At 53.6% G+C, this 18,552-nt stretch overlaps 34 non-coding genes across 34 annotated transcripts; all 34 read left to right on the top strand.

The window, feature by feature from the left end:
• The first annotated feature begins 442 nt into the window (after nucleotides 1–442).
• Nucleotides 443–515, top strand: trnak-cuu (transfer RNA lysine (anticodon CUU)). Its single transcript has one exon. It is a non-coding gene; the product is annotated as a tRNA-Lys (tRNA).
• Nucleotides 516–664: 149 nt separating this feature from the next.
• On the top strand, nucleotides 665–738 carry trnan-guu (transfer RNA asparagine (anticodon GUU)). Its single transcript has one exon. It is a non-coding gene; the product is annotated as a tRNA-Asn (tRNA).
• Nucleotides 739–1,509: 771 nt separating this feature from the next.
• Nucleotides 1,510–1,582, top strand: trnak-cuu (transfer RNA lysine (anticodon CUU)). The gene has a single exon. It is a non-coding gene; the product is annotated as a tRNA-Lys (tRNA).
• A 149-nt stretch (nucleotides 1,583–1,731) lies between these two features.
• On the top strand, nucleotides 1,732–1,805 carry trnan-guu (transfer RNA asparagine (anticodon GUU)). The gene has a single exon. It is a non-coding gene; the product is annotated as a tRNA-Asn (tRNA).
• A 770-nt stretch (nucleotides 1,806–2,575) lies between these two features.
• On the top strand, nucleotides 2,576–2,648 carry trnak-cuu (transfer RNA lysine (anticodon CUU)). The gene has a single exon. It is a non-coding gene; the product is annotated as a tRNA-Lys (tRNA).
• Nucleotides 2,649–2,797: 149 nt separating this feature from the next.
• On the top strand, nucleotides 2,798–2,871 carry trnan-guu (transfer RNA asparagine (anticodon GUU)). Its single transcript has one exon. It is a non-coding gene; the product is annotated as a tRNA-Asn (tRNA).
• Nucleotides 2,872–3,641: 770 nt separating this feature from the next.
• On the top strand, nucleotides 3,642–3,714 carry trnak-cuu (transfer RNA lysine (anticodon CUU)). The gene has a single exon. It is a non-coding gene; the product is annotated as a tRNA-Lys (tRNA).
• A 149-nt stretch (nucleotides 3,715–3,863) lies between these two features.
• Nucleotides 3,864–3,937, top strand: trnan-guu (transfer RNA asparagine (anticodon GUU)). The gene has a single exon. It is a non-coding gene; the product is annotated as a tRNA-Asn (tRNA).
• A 770-nt stretch (nucleotides 3,938–4,707) lies between these two features.
• trnak-cuu (transfer RNA lysine (anticodon CUU)) lies at nucleotides 4,708–4,780 on the top strand. Its single transcript has one exon. It is a non-coding gene; the product is annotated as a tRNA-Lys (tRNA).
• Nucleotides 4,781–4,929: 149 nt separating this feature from the next.
• On the top strand, nucleotides 4,930–5,003 carry trnan-guu (transfer RNA asparagine (anticodon GUU)). The gene has a single exon. It is a non-coding gene; the product is annotated as a tRNA-Asn (tRNA).
• A 770-nt stretch (nucleotides 5,004–5,773) lies between these two features.
• On the top strand, nucleotides 5,774–5,846 carry trnak-cuu (transfer RNA lysine (anticodon CUU)). The gene has a single exon. It is a non-coding gene; the product is annotated as a tRNA-Lys (tRNA).
• Nucleotides 5,847–5,995: 149 nt separating this feature from the next.
• trnan-guu (transfer RNA asparagine (anticodon GUU)) lies at nucleotides 5,996–6,069 on the top strand. Its single transcript has one exon. It is a non-coding gene; the product is annotated as a tRNA-Asn (tRNA).
• Nucleotides 6,070–6,839: 770 nt separating this feature from the next.
• Nucleotides 6,840–6,912, top strand: trnak-cuu (transfer RNA lysine (anticodon CUU)). The gene has a single exon. It is a non-coding gene; the product is annotated as a tRNA-Lys (tRNA).
• Nucleotides 6,913–7,061: 149 nt separating this feature from the next.
• On the top strand, nucleotides 7,062–7,135 carry trnan-guu (transfer RNA asparagine (anticodon GUU)). The gene has a single exon. It is a non-coding gene; the product is annotated as a tRNA-Asn (tRNA).
• Nucleotides 7,136–7,905: 770 nt separating this feature from the next.
• trnak-cuu (transfer RNA lysine (anticodon CUU)) lies at nucleotides 7,906–7,978 on the top strand. The gene has a single exon. It is a non-coding gene; the product is annotated as a tRNA-Lys (tRNA).
• Nucleotides 7,979–8,127: 149 nt separating this feature from the next.
• On the top strand, nucleotides 8,128–8,201 carry trnan-guu (transfer RNA asparagine (anticodon GUU)). Its single transcript has one exon. It is a non-coding gene; the product is annotated as a tRNA-Asn (tRNA).
• A 770-nt stretch (nucleotides 8,202–8,971) lies between these two features.
• On the top strand, nucleotides 8,972–9,044 carry trnak-cuu (transfer RNA lysine (anticodon CUU)). Its single transcript has one exon. It is a non-coding gene; the product is annotated as a tRNA-Lys (tRNA).
• A 149-nt stretch (nucleotides 9,045–9,193) lies between these two features.
• On the top strand, nucleotides 9,194–9,267 carry trnan-guu (transfer RNA asparagine (anticodon GUU)). Its single transcript has one exon. It is a non-coding gene; the product is annotated as a tRNA-Asn (tRNA).
• Nucleotides 9,268–10,037: 770 nt separating this feature from the next.
• On the top strand, nucleotides 10,038–10,110 carry trnak-cuu (transfer RNA lysine (anticodon CUU)). The gene has a single exon. It is a non-coding gene; the product is annotated as a tRNA-Lys (tRNA).
• A 149-nt stretch (nucleotides 10,111–10,259) lies between these two features.
• Nucleotides 10,260–10,333, top strand: trnan-guu (transfer RNA asparagine (anticodon GUU)). Its single transcript has one exon. It is a non-coding gene; the product is annotated as a tRNA-Asn (tRNA).
• A 770-nt stretch (nucleotides 10,334–11,103) lies between these two features.
• On the top strand, nucleotides 11,104–11,176 carry trnak-cuu (transfer RNA lysine (anticodon CUU)). The gene has a single exon. It is a non-coding gene; the product is annotated as a tRNA-Lys (tRNA).
• A 149-nt stretch (nucleotides 11,177–11,325) lies between these two features.
• trnan-guu (transfer RNA asparagine (anticodon GUU)) lies at nucleotides 11,326–11,399 on the top strand. Its single transcript has one exon. It is a non-coding gene; the product is annotated as a tRNA-Asn (tRNA).
• Nucleotides 11,400–12,169: 770 nt separating this feature from the next.
• On the top strand, nucleotides 12,170–12,242 carry trnak-cuu (transfer RNA lysine (anticodon CUU)). The gene has a single exon. It is a non-coding gene; the product is annotated as a tRNA-Lys (tRNA).
• A 149-nt stretch (nucleotides 12,243–12,391) lies between these two features.
• Nucleotides 12,392–12,465, top strand: trnan-guu (transfer RNA asparagine (anticodon GUU)). Its single transcript has one exon. It is a non-coding gene; the product is annotated as a tRNA-Asn (tRNA).
• Nucleotides 12,466–13,235: 770 nt separating this feature from the next.
• trnak-cuu (transfer RNA lysine (anticodon CUU)) lies at nucleotides 13,236–13,308 on the top strand. The gene has a single exon. It is a non-coding gene; the product is annotated as a tRNA-Lys (tRNA).
• A 149-nt stretch (nucleotides 13,309–13,457) lies between these two features.
• On the top strand, nucleotides 13,458–13,531 carry trnan-guu (transfer RNA asparagine (anticodon GUU)). Its single transcript has one exon. It is a non-coding gene; the product is annotated as a tRNA-Asn (tRNA).
• A 770-nt stretch (nucleotides 13,532–14,301) lies between these two features.
• Nucleotides 14,302–14,374, top strand: trnak-cuu (transfer RNA lysine (anticodon CUU)). The gene has a single exon. It is a non-coding gene; the product is annotated as a tRNA-Lys (tRNA).
• A 149-nt stretch (nucleotides 14,375–14,523) lies between these two features.
• On the top strand, nucleotides 14,524–14,597 carry trnan-guu (transfer RNA asparagine (anticodon GUU)). Its single transcript has one exon. It is a non-coding gene; the product is annotated as a tRNA-Asn (tRNA).
• A 770-nt stretch (nucleotides 14,598–15,367) lies between these two features.
• trnak-cuu (transfer RNA lysine (anticodon CUU)) lies at nucleotides 15,368–15,441 on the top strand. Its single transcript has one exon. It is a non-coding gene; the product is annotated as a tRNA-Lys (tRNA).
• Nucleotides 15,442–15,590: 149 nt separating this feature from the next.
• trnan-guu (transfer RNA asparagine (anticodon GUU)) lies at nucleotides 15,591–15,664 on the top strand. Its single transcript has one exon. It is a non-coding gene; the product is annotated as a tRNA-Asn (tRNA).
• Nucleotides 15,665–16,444: 780 nt separating this feature from the next.
• trnak-cuu (transfer RNA lysine (anticodon CUU)) lies at nucleotides 16,445–16,517 on the top strand. The gene has a single exon. It is a non-coding gene; the product is annotated as a tRNA-Lys (tRNA).
• Nucleotides 16,518–16,666: 149 nt separating this feature from the next.
• On the top strand, nucleotides 16,667–16,740 carry trnan-guu (transfer RNA asparagine (anticodon GUU)). The gene has a single exon. It is a non-coding gene; the product is annotated as a tRNA-Asn (tRNA).
• A 770-nt stretch (nucleotides 16,741–17,510) lies between these two features.
• trnak-cuu (transfer RNA lysine (anticodon CUU)) lies at nucleotides 17,511–17,584 on the top strand. The gene has a single exon. It is a non-coding gene; the product is annotated as a tRNA-Lys (tRNA).
• A 149-nt stretch (nucleotides 17,585–17,733) lies between these two features.
• Nucleotides 17,734–17,807, top strand: trnan-guu (transfer RNA asparagine (anticodon GUU)). Its single transcript has one exon. It is a non-coding gene; the product is annotated as a tRNA-Asn (tRNA).
• Nucleotides 17,808–18,552: the final 745 nt, after the last annotated feature.

Below are 18,552 nucleotides of genomic sequence, written 5' to 3'. Positions count from 1 at the left end.
TCCATACCTGGAACGTTTGATGAGTTGGCTGAACTAGTAGCCTTTCAGGCTGTTGGACAAGAGCTCTGCTCGTTCAATCTGTATTCCCCAGCAACAGGCGTGGCTAAAACAAACAGAGAACAGTCTAAGCCAGGGGTGTCCAAACTCTGTCCTGGAGGGCCCCTGTCAGGTAGAGTTTCGCTCACCAGCCAGCTCCATCAGACCTGCCTGCAACACACAGCTTCAGGTGTGTTTCTTTGTGCTTGGATCCAAACTCGGCAGGACAAGGAACCTCCAGGATCGAGTTGGGACGCCACTGCTCTAAACCTACCGCTAGGCTTAAGTCCAACCTTACCCGTGAGATGTTTCGTCAAGCCTGTGTTGGAAGCGAGGCTCCGTTTTGCGCATGAAATGTTTGGCACTTATCAAAACAGCGGTCAGCCTTGATCTTTCGACCACCGCAGCCCGGCTAGCTCAGTCGGTAGAGCATGAGACTCTTAATCTCAGGGTCGTGGGTTCGAGCCCCACGTTGGGCGTGTCCTTTGGCTCTCTCTGGCCCCTCCCAACGGGTGTCGTTCTCTTGACCTCAATTTGCTGACGCAGGACCAGTGCTGCAGCCGTCCTGTGAGACGCTCCCAGCTTCGAATTCTTTTTTGACCGTTACCCATAGGAGCATGCACCGTCAGTCTCTGTGGCGCAATAGGCTAGCGCGTTCGGCTGTTAACCGAAAGGATGGTGGTTCGAGCCCACCCAGGGACGAAGGAAGCTTTTCGCAGCCATGTCGGCAAGCGCAGAATTTAGCATGCGTGGAGCAGCGTCCGTAGCCCCTTTTGAGAGTGAACAGCTTTGCGAGCCGTCTAGTGTTAAAAGAAGACAAAGGGTGCTGAGTGAATGTTTGCGTCAGCTCAAGTTTGCTGTGGCGTGTACGCGGAGTGTTCGTGTTTTGTTTTTCCGGGTGGTGGAGGCCTGTGTGGTCCAGGGAGGTCCTGATCAAATCTCCCTCTTGGAGCGCCACAAAATGCCACCAAATTGGCTTTCCAATCACATGCTGTCGGAGTTTGCAAACTGTATTCACACAGCGGGACAGAACTCCATACCTGGAACGTTTGATGAGTTGGCTGAACTAGTAGCCTTTCAGGCTGTTGGACAAGAGCTCTGCTCGTTCAATCTGTATTCCCCAGCAACAGGCGTGGCTAAAACAAACAGAGAACAGTCTAAGCCAGGGGTGTCCAAACTCTGTCCTGGAGGGCCCCTGTCAGGTAGAGTTTCGCTCCAGCCAGCTCCATCAGACCTGCCTGCAACACACAGCTTCAGGTGTGTTTCTTTGTGCTTGGATCCAAACTCGGCAGGACAAGGAACCTCCAGGATCGAGTTGGGACGCCACTGCTCTAAACCTACCGCTAGGCTTAAGTCCAACCTTACCCGTGAGATGTTTCGTCAAGCCTGTGTTGGAAGCGAGGCTCCGTTTTGCGCATGAAATGTTTGGCACTTATCAAAACAGCGGTCAGCCTTGATCTTTCGACCACCGCAGCCCGGCTAGCTCAGTCGGTAGAGCATGAGACTCTTAATCTCAGGGTCGTGGGTTCGAGCCCCACGTTGGGCGTGTCCTTTGGCTCTCTCTGGCCCCTCCCAACGGGTGTCGTTCTCTTGACCTCAATTTGCTGACGCAGGACCAGTGCTGCAGCCGTCCTGTGAGACGCTCCCAGCTTCGAATTCTTTTTTGACCGTTACCCATAGGAGCATGCACCGTCAGTCTCTGTGGCGCAATAGGCTAGCGCGTTCGGCTGTTAACCGAAAGGATGGTGGTTCGAGCCCACCCAGGGACGAAGGAAGCTTTTCGCAGCCATGTCGGCAAGCGCAGAATTTAGCATGCGTGGAGCAGCGTCCGTAGCCCCTTTTGAGAGTGAACAGCTTTGCGAGCCGTCTAGTGTTAAAAGAAGACAAAGGGTGCTGAGTGAATGTTTGCGTCAGCTCAAGTTTGCTGTGGCGTGTACGCGGAGTGTTCGTGTTTTGTTTTCCGGGTGGTGGAGGCCTGTGTGGTCCAGGGAGGTCCTGATCAAATCTCCCTCTTGGAGCGCCACAAAATGCCACCAAATTGGCTTTCCAATCACATGCTGTCGGAGTTTGCAAACTGTATTCACACAGCGGGACAGAACTCCATACCTGGAACGTTTGATGAGTTGGCTGAACTAGTAGCCTTTCAGGCTGTTGGACAAGAGCTCTGCTCGTTCAATCTGTATTCCCCAGCAACAGGCGTGGCTAAAACAAACAGAGAACAGTCTAAGCCAGGGGTGTCCAAACTCTGTCCTGGAGGGCCCCTGTCAGGTAGAGTTTCGCTCCAGCCAGCTCCATCAGACCTGCCTGCAACACACAGCTTCAGGTGTGTTTCTTTGTGCTTGGATCCAAACTCGGCAGGACAAGGAACCTCCAGGATCGAGTTGGGACGCCACTGCTCTAAACCTACCGCTAGGCTTAAGTCCAACCTTACCCGTGAGATGTTTCGTCAAGCCTGTGTTGGAAGCGAGGCTCCGTTTTGCGCATGAAATGTTTGGCACTTATCAAAACAGCGGTCAGCCTTGATCTTTCGACCACCGCAGCCCGGCTAGCTCAGTCGGTAGAGCATGAGACTCTTAATCTCAGGGTCGTGGGTTCGAGCCCCACGTTGGGCGTGTCCTTTGGCTCTCTCTGGCCCCTCCCAACGGGTGTCGTTCTCTTGACCTCAATTTGCTGACGCAGGACCAGTGCTGCAGCCGTCCTGTGAGACGCTCCCAGCTTCGAATTCTTTTTTGACCGTTACCCATAGGAGCATGCACCGTCAGTCTCTGTGGCGCAATAGGCTAGCGCGTTCGGCTGTTAACCGAAAGGATGGTGGTTCGAGCCCACCCAGGGACGAAGGAAGCTTTTCGCAGCCATGTCGGCAAGCGCAGAATTTAGCATGCGTGGAGCAGCGTCCGTAGCCCCTTTTGAGAGTGAACAGCTTTGCGAGCCGTCTAGTGTTAAAAGAAGACAAAGGGTGCTGAGTGAATGTTTGCGTCAGCTCAAGTTTGCTGTGGCGTGTACGCGGAGTGTTCGTGTTTTGTTTTCCGGGTGGTGGAGGCCTGTGTGGTCCAGGGAGGTCCTGATCAAATCTCCCTCTTGGAGCGCCACAAAATGCCACCAAATTGGCTTTCCAATCACATGCTGTCGGAGTTTGCAAACTGTATTCACACAGCGGGACAGAACTCCATACCTGGAACGTTTGATGAGTTGGCTGAACTAGTAGCCTTTCAGGCTGTTGGACAAGAGCTCTGCTCGTTCAATCTGTATTCCCCAGCAACAGGCGTGGCTAAAACAAACAGAGAACAGTCTAAGCCAGGGGTGTCCAAACTCTGTCCTGGAGGGCCCCTGTCAGGTAGAGTTTCGCTCCAGCCAGCTCCATCAGACCTGCCTGCAACACACAGCTTCAGGTGTGTTTCTTTGTGCTTGGATCCAAACTCGGCAGGACAAGGAACCTCCAGGATCGAGTTGGGACGCCACTGCTCTAAACCTACCGCTAGGCTTAAGTCCAACCTTACCCGTGAGATGTTTCGTCAAGCCTGTGTTGGAAGCGAGGCTCCGTTTTGCGCATGAAATGTTTGGCACTTATCAAAACAGCGGTCAGCCTTGATCTTTCGACCACCGCAGCCCGGCTAGCTCAGTCGGTAGAGCATGAGACTCTTAATCTCAGGGTCGTGGGTTCGAGCCCCACGTTGGGCGTGTCCTTTGGCTCTCTCTGGCCCCTCCCAACGGGTGTCGTTCTCTTGACCTCAATTTGCTGACGCAGGACCAGTGCTGCAGCCGTCCTGTGAGACGCTCCCAGCTTCGAATTCTTTTTTGACCGTTACCCATAGGAGCATGCACCGTCAGTCTCTGTGGCGCAATAGGCTAGCGCGTTCGGCTGTTAACCGAAAGGATGGTGGTTCGAGCCCACCCAGGGACGAAGGAAGCTTTTCGCAGCCATGTCGGCAAGCGCAGAATTTAGCATGCGTGGAGCAGCGTCCGTAGCCCCTTTTGAGAGTGAACAGCTTTGCGAGCCGTCTAGTGTTAAAAGAAGACAAAGGGTGCTGAGTGAATGTTTGCGTCAGCTCAAGTTTGCTGTGGCGTGTACGCGGAGTGTTCGTGTTTTGTTTTCCGGGTGGTGGAGGCCTGTGTGGTCCAGGGAGGTCCTGATCAAATCTCCCTCTTGGAGCGCCACAAAATGCCACCAAATTGGCTTTCCAATCACATGCTGTCGGAGTTTGCAAACTGTATTCACACAGCGGGACAGAACTCCATACCTGGAACGTTTGATGAGTTGGCTGAACTAGTAGCCTTTCAGGCTGTTGGACAAGAGCTCTGCTCGTTCAATCTGTATTCCCCAGCAACAGGCGTGGCTAAAACAAACAGAGAACAGTCTAAGCCAGGGGTGTCCAAACTCTGTCCTGGAGGGCCCCTGTCAGGTAGAGTTTCGCTCCAGCCAGCTCCATCAGACCTGCCTGCAACACACAGCTTCAGGTGTGTTTCTTTGTGCTTGGATCCAAACTCGGCAGGACAAGGAACCTCCAGGATCGAGTTGGGACGCCACTGCTCTAAACCTACCGCTAGGCTTAAGTCCAACCTTACCCGTGAGATGTTTCGTCAAGCCTGTGTTGGAAGCGAGGCTCCGTTTTGCGCATGAAATGTTTGGCACTTATCAAAACAGCGGTCAGCCTTGATCTTTCGACCACCGCAGCCCGGCTAGCTCAGTCGGTAGAGCATGAGACTCTTAATCTCAGGGTCGTGGGTTCGAGCCCCACGTTGGGCGTGTCCTTTGGCTCTCTCTGGCCCCTCCCAACGGGTGTCGTTCTCTTGACCTCAATTTGCTGACGCAGGACCAGTGCTGCAGCCGTCCTGTGAGACGCTCCCAGCTTCGAATTCTTTTTTGACCGTTACCCATAGGAGCATGCACCGTCAGTCTCTGTGGCGCAATAGGCTAGCGCGTTCGGCTGTTAACCGAAAGGATGGTGGTTCGAGCCCACCCAGGGACGAAGGAAGCTTTTCGCAGCCATGTCGGCAAGCGCAGAATTTAGCATGCGTGGAGCAGCGTCCGTAGCCCCTTTTGAGAGTGAACAGCTTTGCGAGCCGTCTAGTGTTAAAAGAAGACAAAGGGTGCTGAGTGAATGTTTGCGTCAGCTCAAGTTTGCTGTGGCGTGTACGCGGAGTGTTCGTGTTTTGTTTTCCGGGTGGTGGAGGCCTGTGTGGTCCAGGGAGGTCCTGATCAAATCTCCCTCTTGGAGCGCCACAAAATGCCACCAAATTGGCTTTCCAATCACATGCTGTCGGAGTTTGCAAACTGTATTCACACAGCGGGACAGAACTCCATACCTGGAACGTTTGATGAGTTGGCTGAACTAGTAGCCTTTCAGGCTGTTGGACAAGAGCTCTGCTCGTTCAATCTGTATTCCCCAGCAACAGGCGTGGCTAAAACAAACAGAGAACAGTCTAAGCCAGGGGTGTCCAAACTCTGTCCTGGAGGGCCCCTGTCAGGTAGAGTTTCGCTCCAGCCAGCTCCATCAGACCTGCCTGCAACACACAGCTTCAGGTGTGTTTCTTTGTGCTTGGATCCAAACTCGGCAGGACAAGGAACCTCCAGGATCGAGTTGGGACGCCACTGCTCTAAACCTACCGCTAGGCTTAAGTCCAACCTTACCCGTGAGATGTTTCGTCAAGCCTGTGTTGGAAGCGAGGCTCCGTTTTGCGCATGAAATGTTTGGCACTTATCAAAACAGCGGTCAGCCTTGATCTTTCGACCACCGCAGCCCGGCTAGCTCAGTCGGTAGAGCATGAGACTCTTAATCTCAGGGTCGTGGGTTCGAGCCCCACGTTGGGCGTGTCCTTTGGCTCTCTCTGGCCCCTCCCAACGGGTGTCGTTCTCTTGACCTCAATTTGCTGACGCAGGACCAGTGCTGCAGCCGTCCTGTGAGACGCTCCCAGCTTCGAATTCTTTTTTGACCGTTACCCATAGGAGCATGCACCGTCAGTCTCTGTGGCGCAATAGGCTAGCGCGTTCGGCTGTTAACCGAAAGGATGGTGGTTCGAGCCCACCCAGGGACGAAGGAAGCTTTTCGCAGCCATGTCGGCAAGCGCAGAATTTAGCATGCGTGGAGCAGCGTCCGTAGCCCCTTTTGAGAGTGAACAGCTTTGCGAGCCGTCTAGTGTTAAAAGAAGACAAAGGGTGCTGAGTGAATGTTTGCGTCAGCTCAAGTTTGCTGTGGCGTGTACGCGGAGTGTTCGTGTTTTGTTTTCCGGGTGGTGGAGGCCTGTGTGGTCCAGGGAGGTCCTGATCAAATCTCCCTCTTGGAGCGCCACAAAATGCCACCAAATTGGCTTTCCAATCACATGCTGTCGGAGTTTGCAAACTGTATTCACACAGCGGGACAGAACTCCATACCTGGAACGTTTGATGAGTTGGCTGAACTAGTAGCCTTTCAGGCTGTTGGACAAGAGCTCTGCTCGTTCAATCTGTATTCCCCAGCAACAGGCGTGGCTAAAACAAACAGAGAACAGTCTAAGCCAGGGGTGTCCAAACTCTGTCCTGGAGGGCCCCTGTCAGGTAGAGTTTCGCTCCAGCCAGCTCCATCAGACCTGCCTGCAACACACAGCTTCAGGTGTGTTTCTTTGTGCTTGGATCCAAACTCGGCAGGACAAGGAACCTCCAGGATCGAGTTGGGACGCCACTGCTCTAAACCTACCGCTAGGCTTAAGTCCAACCTTACCCGTGAGATGTTTCGTCAAGCCTGTGTTGGAAGCGAGGCTCCGTTTTGCGCATGAAATGTTTGGCACTTATCAAAACAGCGGTCAGCCTTGATCTTTCGACCACCGCAGCCCGGCTAGCTCAGTCGGTAGAGCATGAGACTCTTAATCTCAGGGTCGTGGGTTCGAGCCCCACGTTGGGCGTGTCCTTTGGCTCTCTCTGGCCCCTCCCAACGGGTGTCGTTCTCTTGACCTCAATTTGCTGACGCAGGACCAGTGCTGCAGCCGTCCTGTGAGACGCTCCCAGCTTCGAATTCTTTTTTGACCGTTACCCATAGGAGCATGCACCGTCAGTCTCTGTGGCGCAATAGGCTAGCGCGTTCGGCTGTTAACCGAAAGGATGGTGGTTCGAGCCCACCCAGGGACGAAGGAAGCTTTTCGCAGCCATGTCGGCAAGCGCAGAATTTAGCATGCGTGGAGCAGCGTCCGTAGCCCCTTTTGAGAGTGAACAGCTTTGCGAGCCGTCTAGTGTTAAAAGAAGACAAAGGGTGCTGAGTGAATGTTTGCGTCAGCTCAAGTTTGCTGTGGCGTGTACGCGGAGTGTTCGTGTTTTGTTTTCCGGGTGGTGGAGGCCTGTGTGGTCCAGGGAGGTCCTGATCAAATCTCCCTCTTGGAGCGCCACAAAATGCCACCAAATTGGCTTTCCAATCACATGCTGTCGGAGTTTGCAAACTGTATTCACACAGCGGGACAGAACTCCATACCTGGAACGTTTGATGAGTTGGCTGAACTAGTAGCCTTTCAGGCTGTTGGACAAGAGCTCTGCTCGTTCAATCTGTATTCCCCAGCAACAGGCGTGGCTAAAACAAACAGAGAACAGTCTAAGCCAGGGGTGTCCAAACTCTGTCCTGGAGGGCCCCTGTCAGGTAGAGTTTCGCTCCAGCCAGCTCCATCAGACCTGCCTGCAACACACAGCTTCAGGTGTGTTTCTTTGTGCTTGGATCCAAACTCGGCAGGACAAGGAACCTCCAGGATCGAGTTGGGACGCCACTGCTCTAAACCTACCGCTAGGCTTAAGTCCAACCTTACCCGTGAGATGTTTCGTCAAGCCTGTGTTGGAAGCGAGGCTCCGTTTTGCGCATGAAATGTTTGGCACTTATCAAAACAGCGGTCAGCCTTGATCTTTCGACCACCGCAGCCCGGCTAGCTCAGTCGGTAGAGCATGAGACTCTTAATCTCAGGGTCGTGGGTTCGAGCCCCACGTTGGGCGTGTCCTTTGGCTCTCTCTGGCCCCTCCCAACGGGTGTCGTTCTCTTGACCTCAATTTGCTGACGCAGGACCAGTGCTGCAGCCGTCCTGTGAGACGCTCCCAGCTTCGAATTCTTTTTTGACCGTTACCCATAGGAGCATGCACCGTCAGTCTCTGTGGCGCAATAGGCTAGCGCGTTCGGCTGTTAACCGAAAGGATGGTGGTTCGAGCCCACCCAGGGACGAAGGAAGCTTTTCGCAGCCATGTCGGCAAGCGCAGAATTTAGCATGCGTGGAGCAGCGTCCGTAGCCCCTTTTGAGAGTGAACAGTTTTGCGAGCCGTCTAGTGTTAAAAGAAGACAAAGGGTGCTGAGTGAATGTTTGCGTCAGCTCAAGTTTGCTGTGGCGTGTACGCGGAGTGTTCGTGTTTTGTTTTCCGGGTGGTGGAGGCCTGTGTGGTCCAGGGAGGTCCTGATCAAATCTCCCTCTTGGAGCGCCACAAAATGCCACCAAATTGGCTTTCCAATCACATGCTGTCGGAGTTTGCAAACTGTATTCACACAGCGGGACAGAACTCCATACCTGGAACGTTTGATGAGTTGGCTGAACTAGTAGCCTTTCAGGCTGTTGGACAAGAGCTCTGCTCGTTCAATCTGTATTCCCCAGCAACAGGCGTGGCTAAAACAAACAGAGAACAGTCTAAGCCAGGGGTGTCCAAACTCTGTCCTGGAGGGCCCCTGTCAGGTAGAGTTTCGCTCCAGCCAGCTCCATCAGACCTGCCTGCAACACACAGCTTCAGGTGTGTTTCTTTGTGCTTGGATCCAAACTCGGCAGGACAAGGAACCTCCAGGATCGAGTTGGGACGCCACTGCTCTAAACCTACCGCTAGGCTTAAGTCCAACCTTACCCGTGAGATGTTTCGTCAAGCCTGTGTTGGAAGCGAGGCTCCGTTTTGCGCATGAAATGTTTGGCACTTATCAAAACAGCGGTCAGCCTTGATCTTTCGACCACCGCAGCCCGGCTAGCTCAGTCGGTAGAGCATGAGACTCTTAATCTCAGGGTCGTGGGTTCGAGCCCCACGTTGGGCGTGTCCTTTGGCTCTCTCTGGCCCCTCCCAACGGGTGTCGTTCTCTTGACCTCAATTTGCTGACGCAGGACCAGTGCTGCAGCCGTCCTGTGAGACGCTCCCAGCTTCGAATTCTTTTTTGACCGTTACCCATAGGAGCATGCACCGTCAGTCTCTGTGGCGCAATAGGCTAGCGCGTTCGGCTGTTAACCGAAAGGATGGTGGTTCGAGCCCACCCAGGGACGAAGGAAGCTTTTCGCAGCCATGTCGGCAAGCGCAGAATTTAGCATGCGTGGAGCAGCGTCCGTAGCCCCTTTTGAGAGTGAACAGTTTTGCGAGCCGTCTAGTGTTAAAAGAAGACAAAGGGTGCTGAGTGAATGTTTGCGTCAGCTCAAGTTTGCTGTGGCGTGTACGCGGAGTGTTCGTGTTTTGTTTTCCGGGTGGTGGAGGCCTGTGTGGTCCAGGGAGGTCCTGATCAAATCTCCCTCTTGGAGCGCCACAAAATGCCACCAAATTGGCTTTCCAATCACATGCTGTCGGAGTTTGCAAACTGTATTCACACAGCGGGACAGAACTCCATACCTGGAACGTTTGATGAGTTGGCTGAACTAGTAGCCTTTCAGGCTGTTGGACAAGAGCTCTGCTCGTTCAATCTGTATTCCCCAGCAACAGGCGTGGCTAAAACAAACAGAGAACAGTCTAAGCCAGGGGTGTCCAAACTCTGTCCTGGAGGGCCCCTGTCAGGTAGAGTTTCGCTCCAGCCAGCTCCATCAGACCTGCCTGCAACACACAGCTTCAGGTGTGTTTCTTTGTGCTTGGATCCAAACTCGGCAGGACAAGGAACCTCCAGGATCGAGTTGGGACGCCACTGCTCTAAACCTACCGCTAGGCTTAAGTCCAACCTTACCCGTGAGATGTTTCGTCAAGCCTGTGTTGGAAGCGAGGCTCCGTTTTGCGCATGAAATGTTTGGCACTTATCAAAACAGCGGTCAGCCTTGATCTTTCGACCACCGCAGCCCGGCTAGCTCAGTCGGTAGAGCATGAGACTCTTAATCTCAGGGTCGTGGGTTCGAGCCCCACGTTGGGCGTGTCCTTTGGCTCTCTCTGGCCCCTCCCAACGGGTGTCGTTCTCTTGAGCTCAATTTGCTGACGCAGGACCAGTGCTGCAGCCGTCCTGTGAGACGCTCCCAGCTTCGAATTCTTTTTTGACCGTTACCCATAGGAGCATGCACCGTCAGTCTCTGTGGCGCAATAGGCTAGCGCGTTCGGCTGTTAACCGAAAGGATGGTGGTTCGAGCCCACCCAGGGACGAAGGAAGCTTTTCGCAGCCATGTCGGCAAGCGCAGAATTTAGCATGCGTGGAGCAGCGTCCGTAGCCCCTTTTGAGAGTGAACAGTTTTGCGAGCCGTCTAGTGTTAAAAGAAGACAAAGGGTGCTGAGTGAATGTTTGCGTCAGCTCAAGTTTGCTGTGGCGTGTACGCGGAGTGTTCGTGTTTTGTTTTCCGGGTGGTGGAGGCCTGTGTGGTCCAGGGAGGTCCTGATCAAATCTCCCTCTTGGAGCGCCACAAAATGCCACCAAATTGGCTTTCCAATCACATGCTGTCGGAGTTTGCAAACTGTATTCACACAGCGGGACAGAACTCCATACCTGGAACGTTTGATGAGTTGGCTGAACTAGTAGCCTTTCAGGCTGTTGGACAAGAGCTCTGCTCGTTCAATCTGTATTCCCCAGCAACAGGCGTGGCTAAAACAAACAGAGAACAGTCTAAGCCAGGGGTGTCCAAACTCTGTCCTGGAGGGCCCCTGTCAGGTAGAGTTTCGCTCCAGCCAGCTCCATCAGACCTGCCTGCAACACACAGCTTCAGGTGTGTTTCTTTGTGCTTGGATCCAAACTCGGCAGGACAAGGAACCTCCAGGATCGAGTTGGGACGCCACTGCTCTAAACCTACCGCTAGGCTTAAGTCCAACCTTACCCGTGAGATGTTTCGTCAAGCCTGTGTTGGAAGCGAGGCTCCGTTTTGCGCATGAAATGTTTGGCACTTATCAAAACAGCGGTCAGCCTTGATCTTTCGACCACCGCAGCCCGGCTAGCTCAGTCGGTAGAGCATGAGACTCTTAATCTCAGGGTCGTGGGTTCGAGCCCCACGTTGGGCGTGTCCTTTGGCTCTCTCTGGCCCCTCCCAACGGGTGTCGTTCTCTTGACCTCAATTTGCTGACGCAGGACCAGTGCTGCAGCCGTCCTGTGAGACGCTCCCAGCTTCGAATTCTTTTTTGACCGTTACCCATAGGAGCATGCACCGTCAGTCTCTGTGGCGCAATAGGCTAGCGCGTTCGGCTGTTAACCGAAAGGATGGTGGTTCGAGCCCACCCAGGGACGAAGGAAGCTTTTCGCAGCCATGTCGGCAAGCGCAGAATTTAGCATGCGTGGAGCAGCGTCCGTAGCCCCTTTTGAGAGTGAACAGCTTTGCGAGCCGTCTAGTGTTAAAAGAAGACAAAGGGTGCTGAGTGAATGTTTGCGTCAGCTCAAGTTTGCTGTGGCGTGTACGCGGAGTGTTCGTGTTTTGTTTTCCGGGTGGTGGAGGCCTGTGTGGTCCAGGGAGGTCCTGATCAAATCTCCCTCTTGGAGCGCCACAAAATGCCACCAAATTGGCTTTCCAATCACATGCTGTCGGAGTTTGCAAACTGTATTCACACAGCGGGACAGAACTCCATACCTGGAACGTTTGATGAGTTGGCTGAACTAGTAGCCTTTCAGGCTGTTGGACAAGAGCTCTGCTCGTTCAATCTGTATTCCCCAGCAACAGGCGTGGCTAAAACAAACAGAGAACAGTCTAAGCCAGGGGTGTCCAAACTCTGTCCTGGAGGGCCCCTGTCAGGTAGAGTTTCGCTCCAGCCAGCTCCATCAGACCTGCCTGCAACACACAGCTTCAGGTGTGTTTCTTTGTGCTTGGATCCAAACTCGGCAGGACAAGGAACCTCCAGGATCGAGTTGGGACGCCACTGCTCTAAACCTACCGCTAGGCTTAAGTCCAACCTTACCCGTGAGATGTTTCGTCAAGCCTGTGTTGGAAGCGAGGCTCCGTTTTGCGCATGAAATGTTTGGCACTTATCAAAACAGCGGTCAGCCTTGATCTTTCGACCACCGCAGCCCGGCTAGCTCAGTCGGTAGAGCATGAGACTCTTAATCTCAGGGTCGTGGGTTCGAGCCCCACGTTGGGCGTGTCCTTTGGCTCTCTCTGGCCCCTCCCAACGGGTGTCGTTCTCTTGAGCTCAATTTGCTGACGCAGGACCAGTGCTGCAGCCGTCCTGTGAGACGCTCCCAGCTTCGAATTCTTTTTTGACCGTTACCCATAGGAGCATGCACCGTCAGTCTCTGTGGCGCAATAGGCTAGCGCGTTCGGCTGTTAACCGAAAGGATGGTGGTTCGAGCCCACCCAGGGACGAAGGAAGCTTTTCGCAGCCATGTCGGCAAGCGCAGAATTTAGCATGCGTGGAGCAGCGTCCGTAGCCCCTTTTGAGAGTGAACAGTTTTGCGAGCCGTCTAGTGTTAAAAGAAGACAAAGGGTGCTGAGTGAATGTTTGCGTCAGCTCAAGTTTGCTGTGGCGTGTACGCGGAGTGTTCGTGTTTTGTTTTCCGGGTGGTGGAGGCCTGTGTGGTCCAGGGAGGTCCTGATCAAATCTCCCTCTTGGAGCGCCACAAAATGCCACCAAATTGGCTTTCCAATCACATGCTGTCGGAGTTTGCAAACTGTATTCACACAGCGGGACAGAACTCCATACCTGGAACGTTTGATGAGTTGGCTGAACTAGTAGCCTTTCAGGCTGTTGGACAAGAGCTCTGCTCGTTCAATCTGTATTCCCCAGCAACAGGCGTGGCTAAAACAAACAGAGAACAGTCTAAGCCAGGGGTGTCCAAACTCTGTCCTGGAGGGCCCCTGTCAGGTAGAGTTTCGCTCCAGCCAGCTCCATCAGACCTGCCTGCAACACACAGCTTCAGGTGTGTTTCTTTGTGCTTGGATCCAAACTCGGCAGGACAAGGAACCTCCAGGATCGAGTTGGGACGCCACTGCTCTAAACCTACCGCTAGGCTTAAGTCCAACCTTACCCGTGAGATGTTTCGTCAAGCCTGTGTTGGAAGCGAGGCTCCGTTTTGCGCATGAAATGTTTGGCACTTATCAAAACAGCGGTCAGCCTTGATCTTTCGACCACCGCAGCCCGGCTAGCTCAGTCGGTAGAGCATGAGACTCTTAATCTCAGGGTCGTGGGTTCGAGCCCCACGTTGGGCGTGTCCTTTGGCTCTCTCTGGCCCCTCCCAACGGGTGTCGTTCTCTTGACCTCAATTTGCTGACGCAGGACCAGTGCTGCAGCCGTCCTGTGAGACGCTCCCAGCTTCGAATTCTTTTTTGACCGTTACCCATAGGAGCATGCACCGTCAGTCTCTGTGGCGCAATAGGCTAGCGCGTTCGGCTGTTAACCGAAAGGATGGTGGTTCGAGCCCACCCAGGGACGAAGGAAGCTTTTCGCAGCCATGTCGGCAAGCGCAGAATTTAGCATGCGTGGAGCAGCGTCCGTAGCCCCTTTTGAGAGTGAACAGTTTTGCGAGCCGTCTAGTGTTAAAAGAAGACAAAGGGTGCTGAGTGAATGTTTGCGTCAGCTCAAGTTTGCTGTGGCGTGTACGCGGAGTGTTCGTGTTTTGTTTTCCGGGTGGTGGAGGCCTGTGTGGTCCAGGGAGGTCCTGATCAAATCTCCCTCTTGGAGCGCCACAAAATGCCACCAAATTGGCTTTCCAATCACATGCTGTCGGAGTTTGCAAACTGTATTCACACAGCGGGACAGAACTCCATACCTGGAACGTTTGATGAGTTGGCTGAACTAGTAGCCTTTCAGGCTGTTGGACAAGAGCTCTGCTCGTTCAATCTGTATTCCCCAGCAACAGGCGTGGCTAAAACAAACAGAGAACAGTCTAAGCCAGGGGTGTCCAAACTCTGTCCTGGAGGGCCCCTGTCAGGTAGAGTTTCGCTCCAGCCAGCTCCATCAGACCTGCCTGCAACACACAGCTTCAGGTGTGTTTCTTTGTGCTTGGATCCAAACTCGGCAGGACAAGGAACCTCCAGGATCGAGTTGGGACGCCACTGCTCTAAACCTACCGCTAGGCTTAAGTCCAACCTTACCCGTGAGATGTTTCGTCAAGCCTGTGTTGGAAGCGAGGCTCCGTTTTGCGCATGAAATGTTTGGCACTTATCAAAACAGCGGTCAGCCTTGATCTTTCGACCACCGCAGCCCGGCTAGCTCAGTCGGTAGAGCATGAGACTCTTAATCTCAGGGTCGTGGGTTCGAGCCCCACGTTGGGCGTGTCCTTTGGCTCTCTCTGGCCCCTCCCAATGGGTGTCGTTCTCTTGAGCTCAATTTGCTGACGCAGGACCAGTGCTGCAGCCGTCCTGTGAGACGCTCCCAGCTTCGAATTCTTTTTTGACCGTTACCCATAGGAGCATGCACCGTCAGTCTCTGTGGCGCAATAGGCTAGCGCGTTCGGCTGTTAACCGAAAGGATGGTGGTTCGAGCCCACCCAGGGACGAAGGAAGCTTTTCGCAGCCATGTCGGCAAGCGCAGAATTTAGCATGCGTGGAGCAGCGTCCGTAGCCCCTTTTGAGAGTGAACAGTTTTGCGAGCCGTCTAGTGTTAAAAGAAGACAAAGGGTGCTGAGTGAATGTTTGCGTCAGCTCAAGTTTGCTGTGGCGTGTACGCGGAGTGTTCGTGTTTTGTTTTCCGGGTGGTGGAGGCCTGTGTGGTCCAGGGAGGTCCTGATCAAATCTCCCTCTTGGAGCGCCACAAAATGCCACCAAAATGGCTTTCCAATCATATGCTGTCGGAGTTTGCAAACTGTATTCACTCAGCGGGACAGAACTCCATACCTGGAATGTTTGATGAGTTGGCTGAACTTGTAGCCTTTCAGGCTGTTGGACAACAGCTCTGCTCCTTCAATCTGTATTCCCCAGCAACAGGCGTGGCTAAAACAAACAGAGAACAGTCTAAGCCAGGGGTGTCCAAACTCTGTCCTGGAGGGCCCCTGTCAGGTAGAGTTTCGCTCCAGCCAGCTCCATCAGACCTGCCTGCAACACACAGCTTCAGGTGTGTTTCTTTGTGCTTGGATCCAAACTCGGCAGGACAAGGAACCTCCAGGATCGAGTTGGGACGCCACTGCTCTAAACCTACCGCTAGGCTTAAGTCCAACCTTACCCGTGAGATGTTTCGTCAAGCCTGTGTTGGAAGCGAGGCTCCGTTTTGCGCATGAAATGTTTGGCACTTATCAAAACAGCGGTCAGCCTTGATCTTTCGACCACCGCAGCCCGGCTAGCTCAGTCGGTAGAGCATGAGACTCTTAATCTCAGGGTCGTGGGTTCGAGCCCCACGTTTGGGCGTGTCCTTTGGCTCTCTCTGGCCCCTCCCAACGGGTGTCGTTCTCTTGACCTCAATTTGCTGACGCAGGACCAGTGCTGCAGCCGTCCTGTGAGACGCTCCCAGCTTCGAATTCTTTTTTGACCGTTACCCATAGGAGCATGCACCGTCAGTCTCTGTGGCGCAATAGGCTAGCGCGTTCGGCTGTTAACCGAAAGGATGGTGGTTCGAGCCCACCCAGGGACGAAGGAAGCTTTTCGCAGCCATGTCGGCAAGCGCAGAATTTAGCATGCGTGGAGCAGCGTCCGTAGCCCCTTTTGAGAGTGAACAGTTTTGCGAGCCGTCTAGTGTTAAAAGAAGACAAAGGGTGCTGAGTGAATGTTTGCGTCAGCTCAAGTTTGCTGTGGCGTGTACGCGGAGTGTTCGTGTTTTGTTTTCCGGGTGGTGGAGGCCTGTGTGGTCCAGGGAGGTCCTGATCAAATCTCCCTCTTGGAGCGCCACAAAATGCCACCAAATTGGCTTTCCAATCACATGCTGTCGGAGTTTGCAAACTGTATTCACAAAGCGGGACAGAACTCCATACCTGGAACGTTTGATGAGTTGGCTGAACTAGTAGCCTTTCAGGCTGTTGGACAAGAGCTCTGCTCGTTCAATCTGTATTCCCCAGCAACAGGCGTGGCTAAAACAAACAGAGAACAGTCTAAGCCAGGGGTGTCCAAACTCTGTCCTGGAGGGCCCCTGTCAGGTAGAGTTTCGCTCCAGCCAGCTCCAGCCAGCTCCATCAGACCTGCCTGCAACACACAGCTTCAGGTGTGTTTCTTTGTGCTTGGATCCAAACTCGGCAGGACAAGGAACCTCCAGGATCGAGTTGGGACGCCACTGCTCTAAACCTACCGCTAGGCTTAAGTCAAACCTTACCCGTGAGATGTTTCGTCAAGCCTGTGTTGGAAGCGAGGCTCCGTTTTGCGCATGAAATGTTTGGCACTTATCAAAACAGCGGTCAGCCTTGATCTTTCGACCACCGCAGCCCGGCTAGCTCAGTCGGTAGAGCATGAGACTCTTAATCTCAGGGTCGTGGGTTCGAGCCCCACGTTGGGCGTGTCCTTTGGCTCTCTCTGGCCCCTCCCAATGGGTGTCGTTCTCTTGAGCTCAATTTGCTGACGCAGGACCAGTGCTGCAGCCGGCCTGTGAGACGCTCCCAGCTTCGAATTCTTTTTTGACCGTTACCCATAGGAGCATGCACCGTCAGTCTCTGTGGCGCAATAGGCTAGCGCGTTCGGCTGTTAACCGAAAGGATGGTGGTTCGAGCCCACCCAGGGACGAAGGAAGCTTTTCGCAGCCATGTCGGCAAGCGCAGAATTTAGCATGCGTGGAGCAGCGTCCGTAGCCCCTTTTGAGAGTGAACAGTTTTGCGAGCCGTCTAGTGTTAAAAGAAGACAAAGGGTGCTGAGTGAATGTTTGCGTCAGCTCAAGTTTGCTGTGGCGTGTACGCGGAGTGTTCGTGTTTTGTTTTCCGGGTGGTGGAGGCCTGTGTGGTCCAGGGAGGTCCTGATCAAATCTCCCTCTTGGAGCGCCACAAAATGCCACCAAAATGGCTTTCCAATCATATGCTGTCGGAGTTTGCAAACTGTATTCACTCAGCGGGACAGAACTCCATACCTGGAATGTTTGATGAGTTGGCTGAACTTGTAGCCTTTCAGGCTGTTGGACAACAGCTCTGCTCCTTCAATCTGTATTCCCCAGCAACAGGCGTGGCTAAAACAAACAGAGAACAGTCTAAGCCAGGGGTGTCCAAACTCTGTCCTGGAGGGCCCCTGTCAGGTAGAGTTTCGCTCCAGCCAGCTCCATCAGACCTGCCTGCAACACACAGCTTCAGGTGTGTTTCTTTGTGCTTGGATCCAAACTCGGCAGGACAAGGAACCTCCAGGATCGAGTTGGGACGCCACTGCTCTAAACCTACCGCTAGGCTTAAGTCCAACCTTACCCGTGAGATGTTTCGTCAAGCCTGTGTTGGAAGCGAGGCTCCGTTTTGCGCATGAAATGTTTGGCACTTATCAAAACAGCGGTCAGCCTTGATCTTTCGACCACCGCAGCCCGGCTAGCTCAGTCGGTAGAGCATGAGACTCTTAATCTCAGGGTCGTGGGTTCGAGCCCCACGTTTGGGCGTGTCCTTTGGCTCTCTCTGGCCCCTCCCAACGGGTGTCGTTCTCTTGACCTCAATTTGCTGACGCAGGACCAGTGCTGCAGCCGTCCTGTGAGACGCTCCCAGCTTCGAATTCTTTTTTGACCGTTACCCATAGGAGCATGCACCGTCAGTCTCTGTGGCGCAATAGGCTAGCGCGTTCGGCTGTTAACCGAAAGGATGGTGGTTCGAGCCCACCCAGGGACGAAGGAAGCTTTTCGCAGCCATGTCGGCAAGCGCAGAATTTAGCATGCGTGGAGCAGCGTCCGTAGCCCCTTTTGAGAGTGAACAGTTTTGCGAGCCGTCTAGTGTTAAAAGAAGACAAAGGGTGCTGAGTGAATGTTTGCGTCAGCTCAAGTTTGCTGTGGCGTGTACGCGGAGTGTTCGTGTTTTGTTTTCCGGGTGGTGGAGGCCTGTGTGGTCCAGGGAGGTCCTGATCAAATCTCCCTCTTGGAGCGCCACAAAATGCCACCAAATTGGCTTTCCAATCACATGCTGTCGGAGTTTGCAAACTGTATTCACACAGCGGGACAGAACTCCATACCTGGAACGTTTGATGAGTTGGCTGAACTAGTAGCCTTTCAGGCTGTTGGACAAGAGCTCTGCTCGTTCAATCTGTATTCCCCAGCAACAGGCGTGGCTAAAACAAACAGAGAACAGTCTAAGCCAGGGGTGTCCAAACTCTGTCCTGGAGGGCCCCTGTCAGGTAGAGTTCTCAGCCTCCAGCCAGCTCCATCAGACCTGCCTGCAACACACAGCTTCAGGTGTGTTTCTTTGTGCTTGGATCCAAACTCGGCAGGACAAGGAACCTCCAGGATCGAGTTGGGACGCCACTGCTCTAAACCTACCGCTAGGCTTAAGTCAAACCTTACCCGTGAGATGTTTCGTCAAGCCTGTGTTGGAAGCGAGGCTCCGTTTTGCGCATGAAATGTTTGGCACTTATCAAAAACAG

The sequence above is a fragment of the Carassius auratus genome, unplaced genomic scaffold, assembly GCF_003368295.1.
Source record: "Carassius auratus strain Wakin unplaced genomic scaffold, ASM336829v1 scaf_tig00012793, whole genome shotgun sequence".
Taxonomy (NCBI): Eukaryota; Metazoa; Chordata; class Actinopteri; order Cypriniformes; family Cyprinidae; genus Carassius; species Carassius auratus.
The sequence above is the reverse complement of the archived record's forward strand: the minus strand, read 5'-3'. Positions and strand labels throughout refer to the sequence as shown.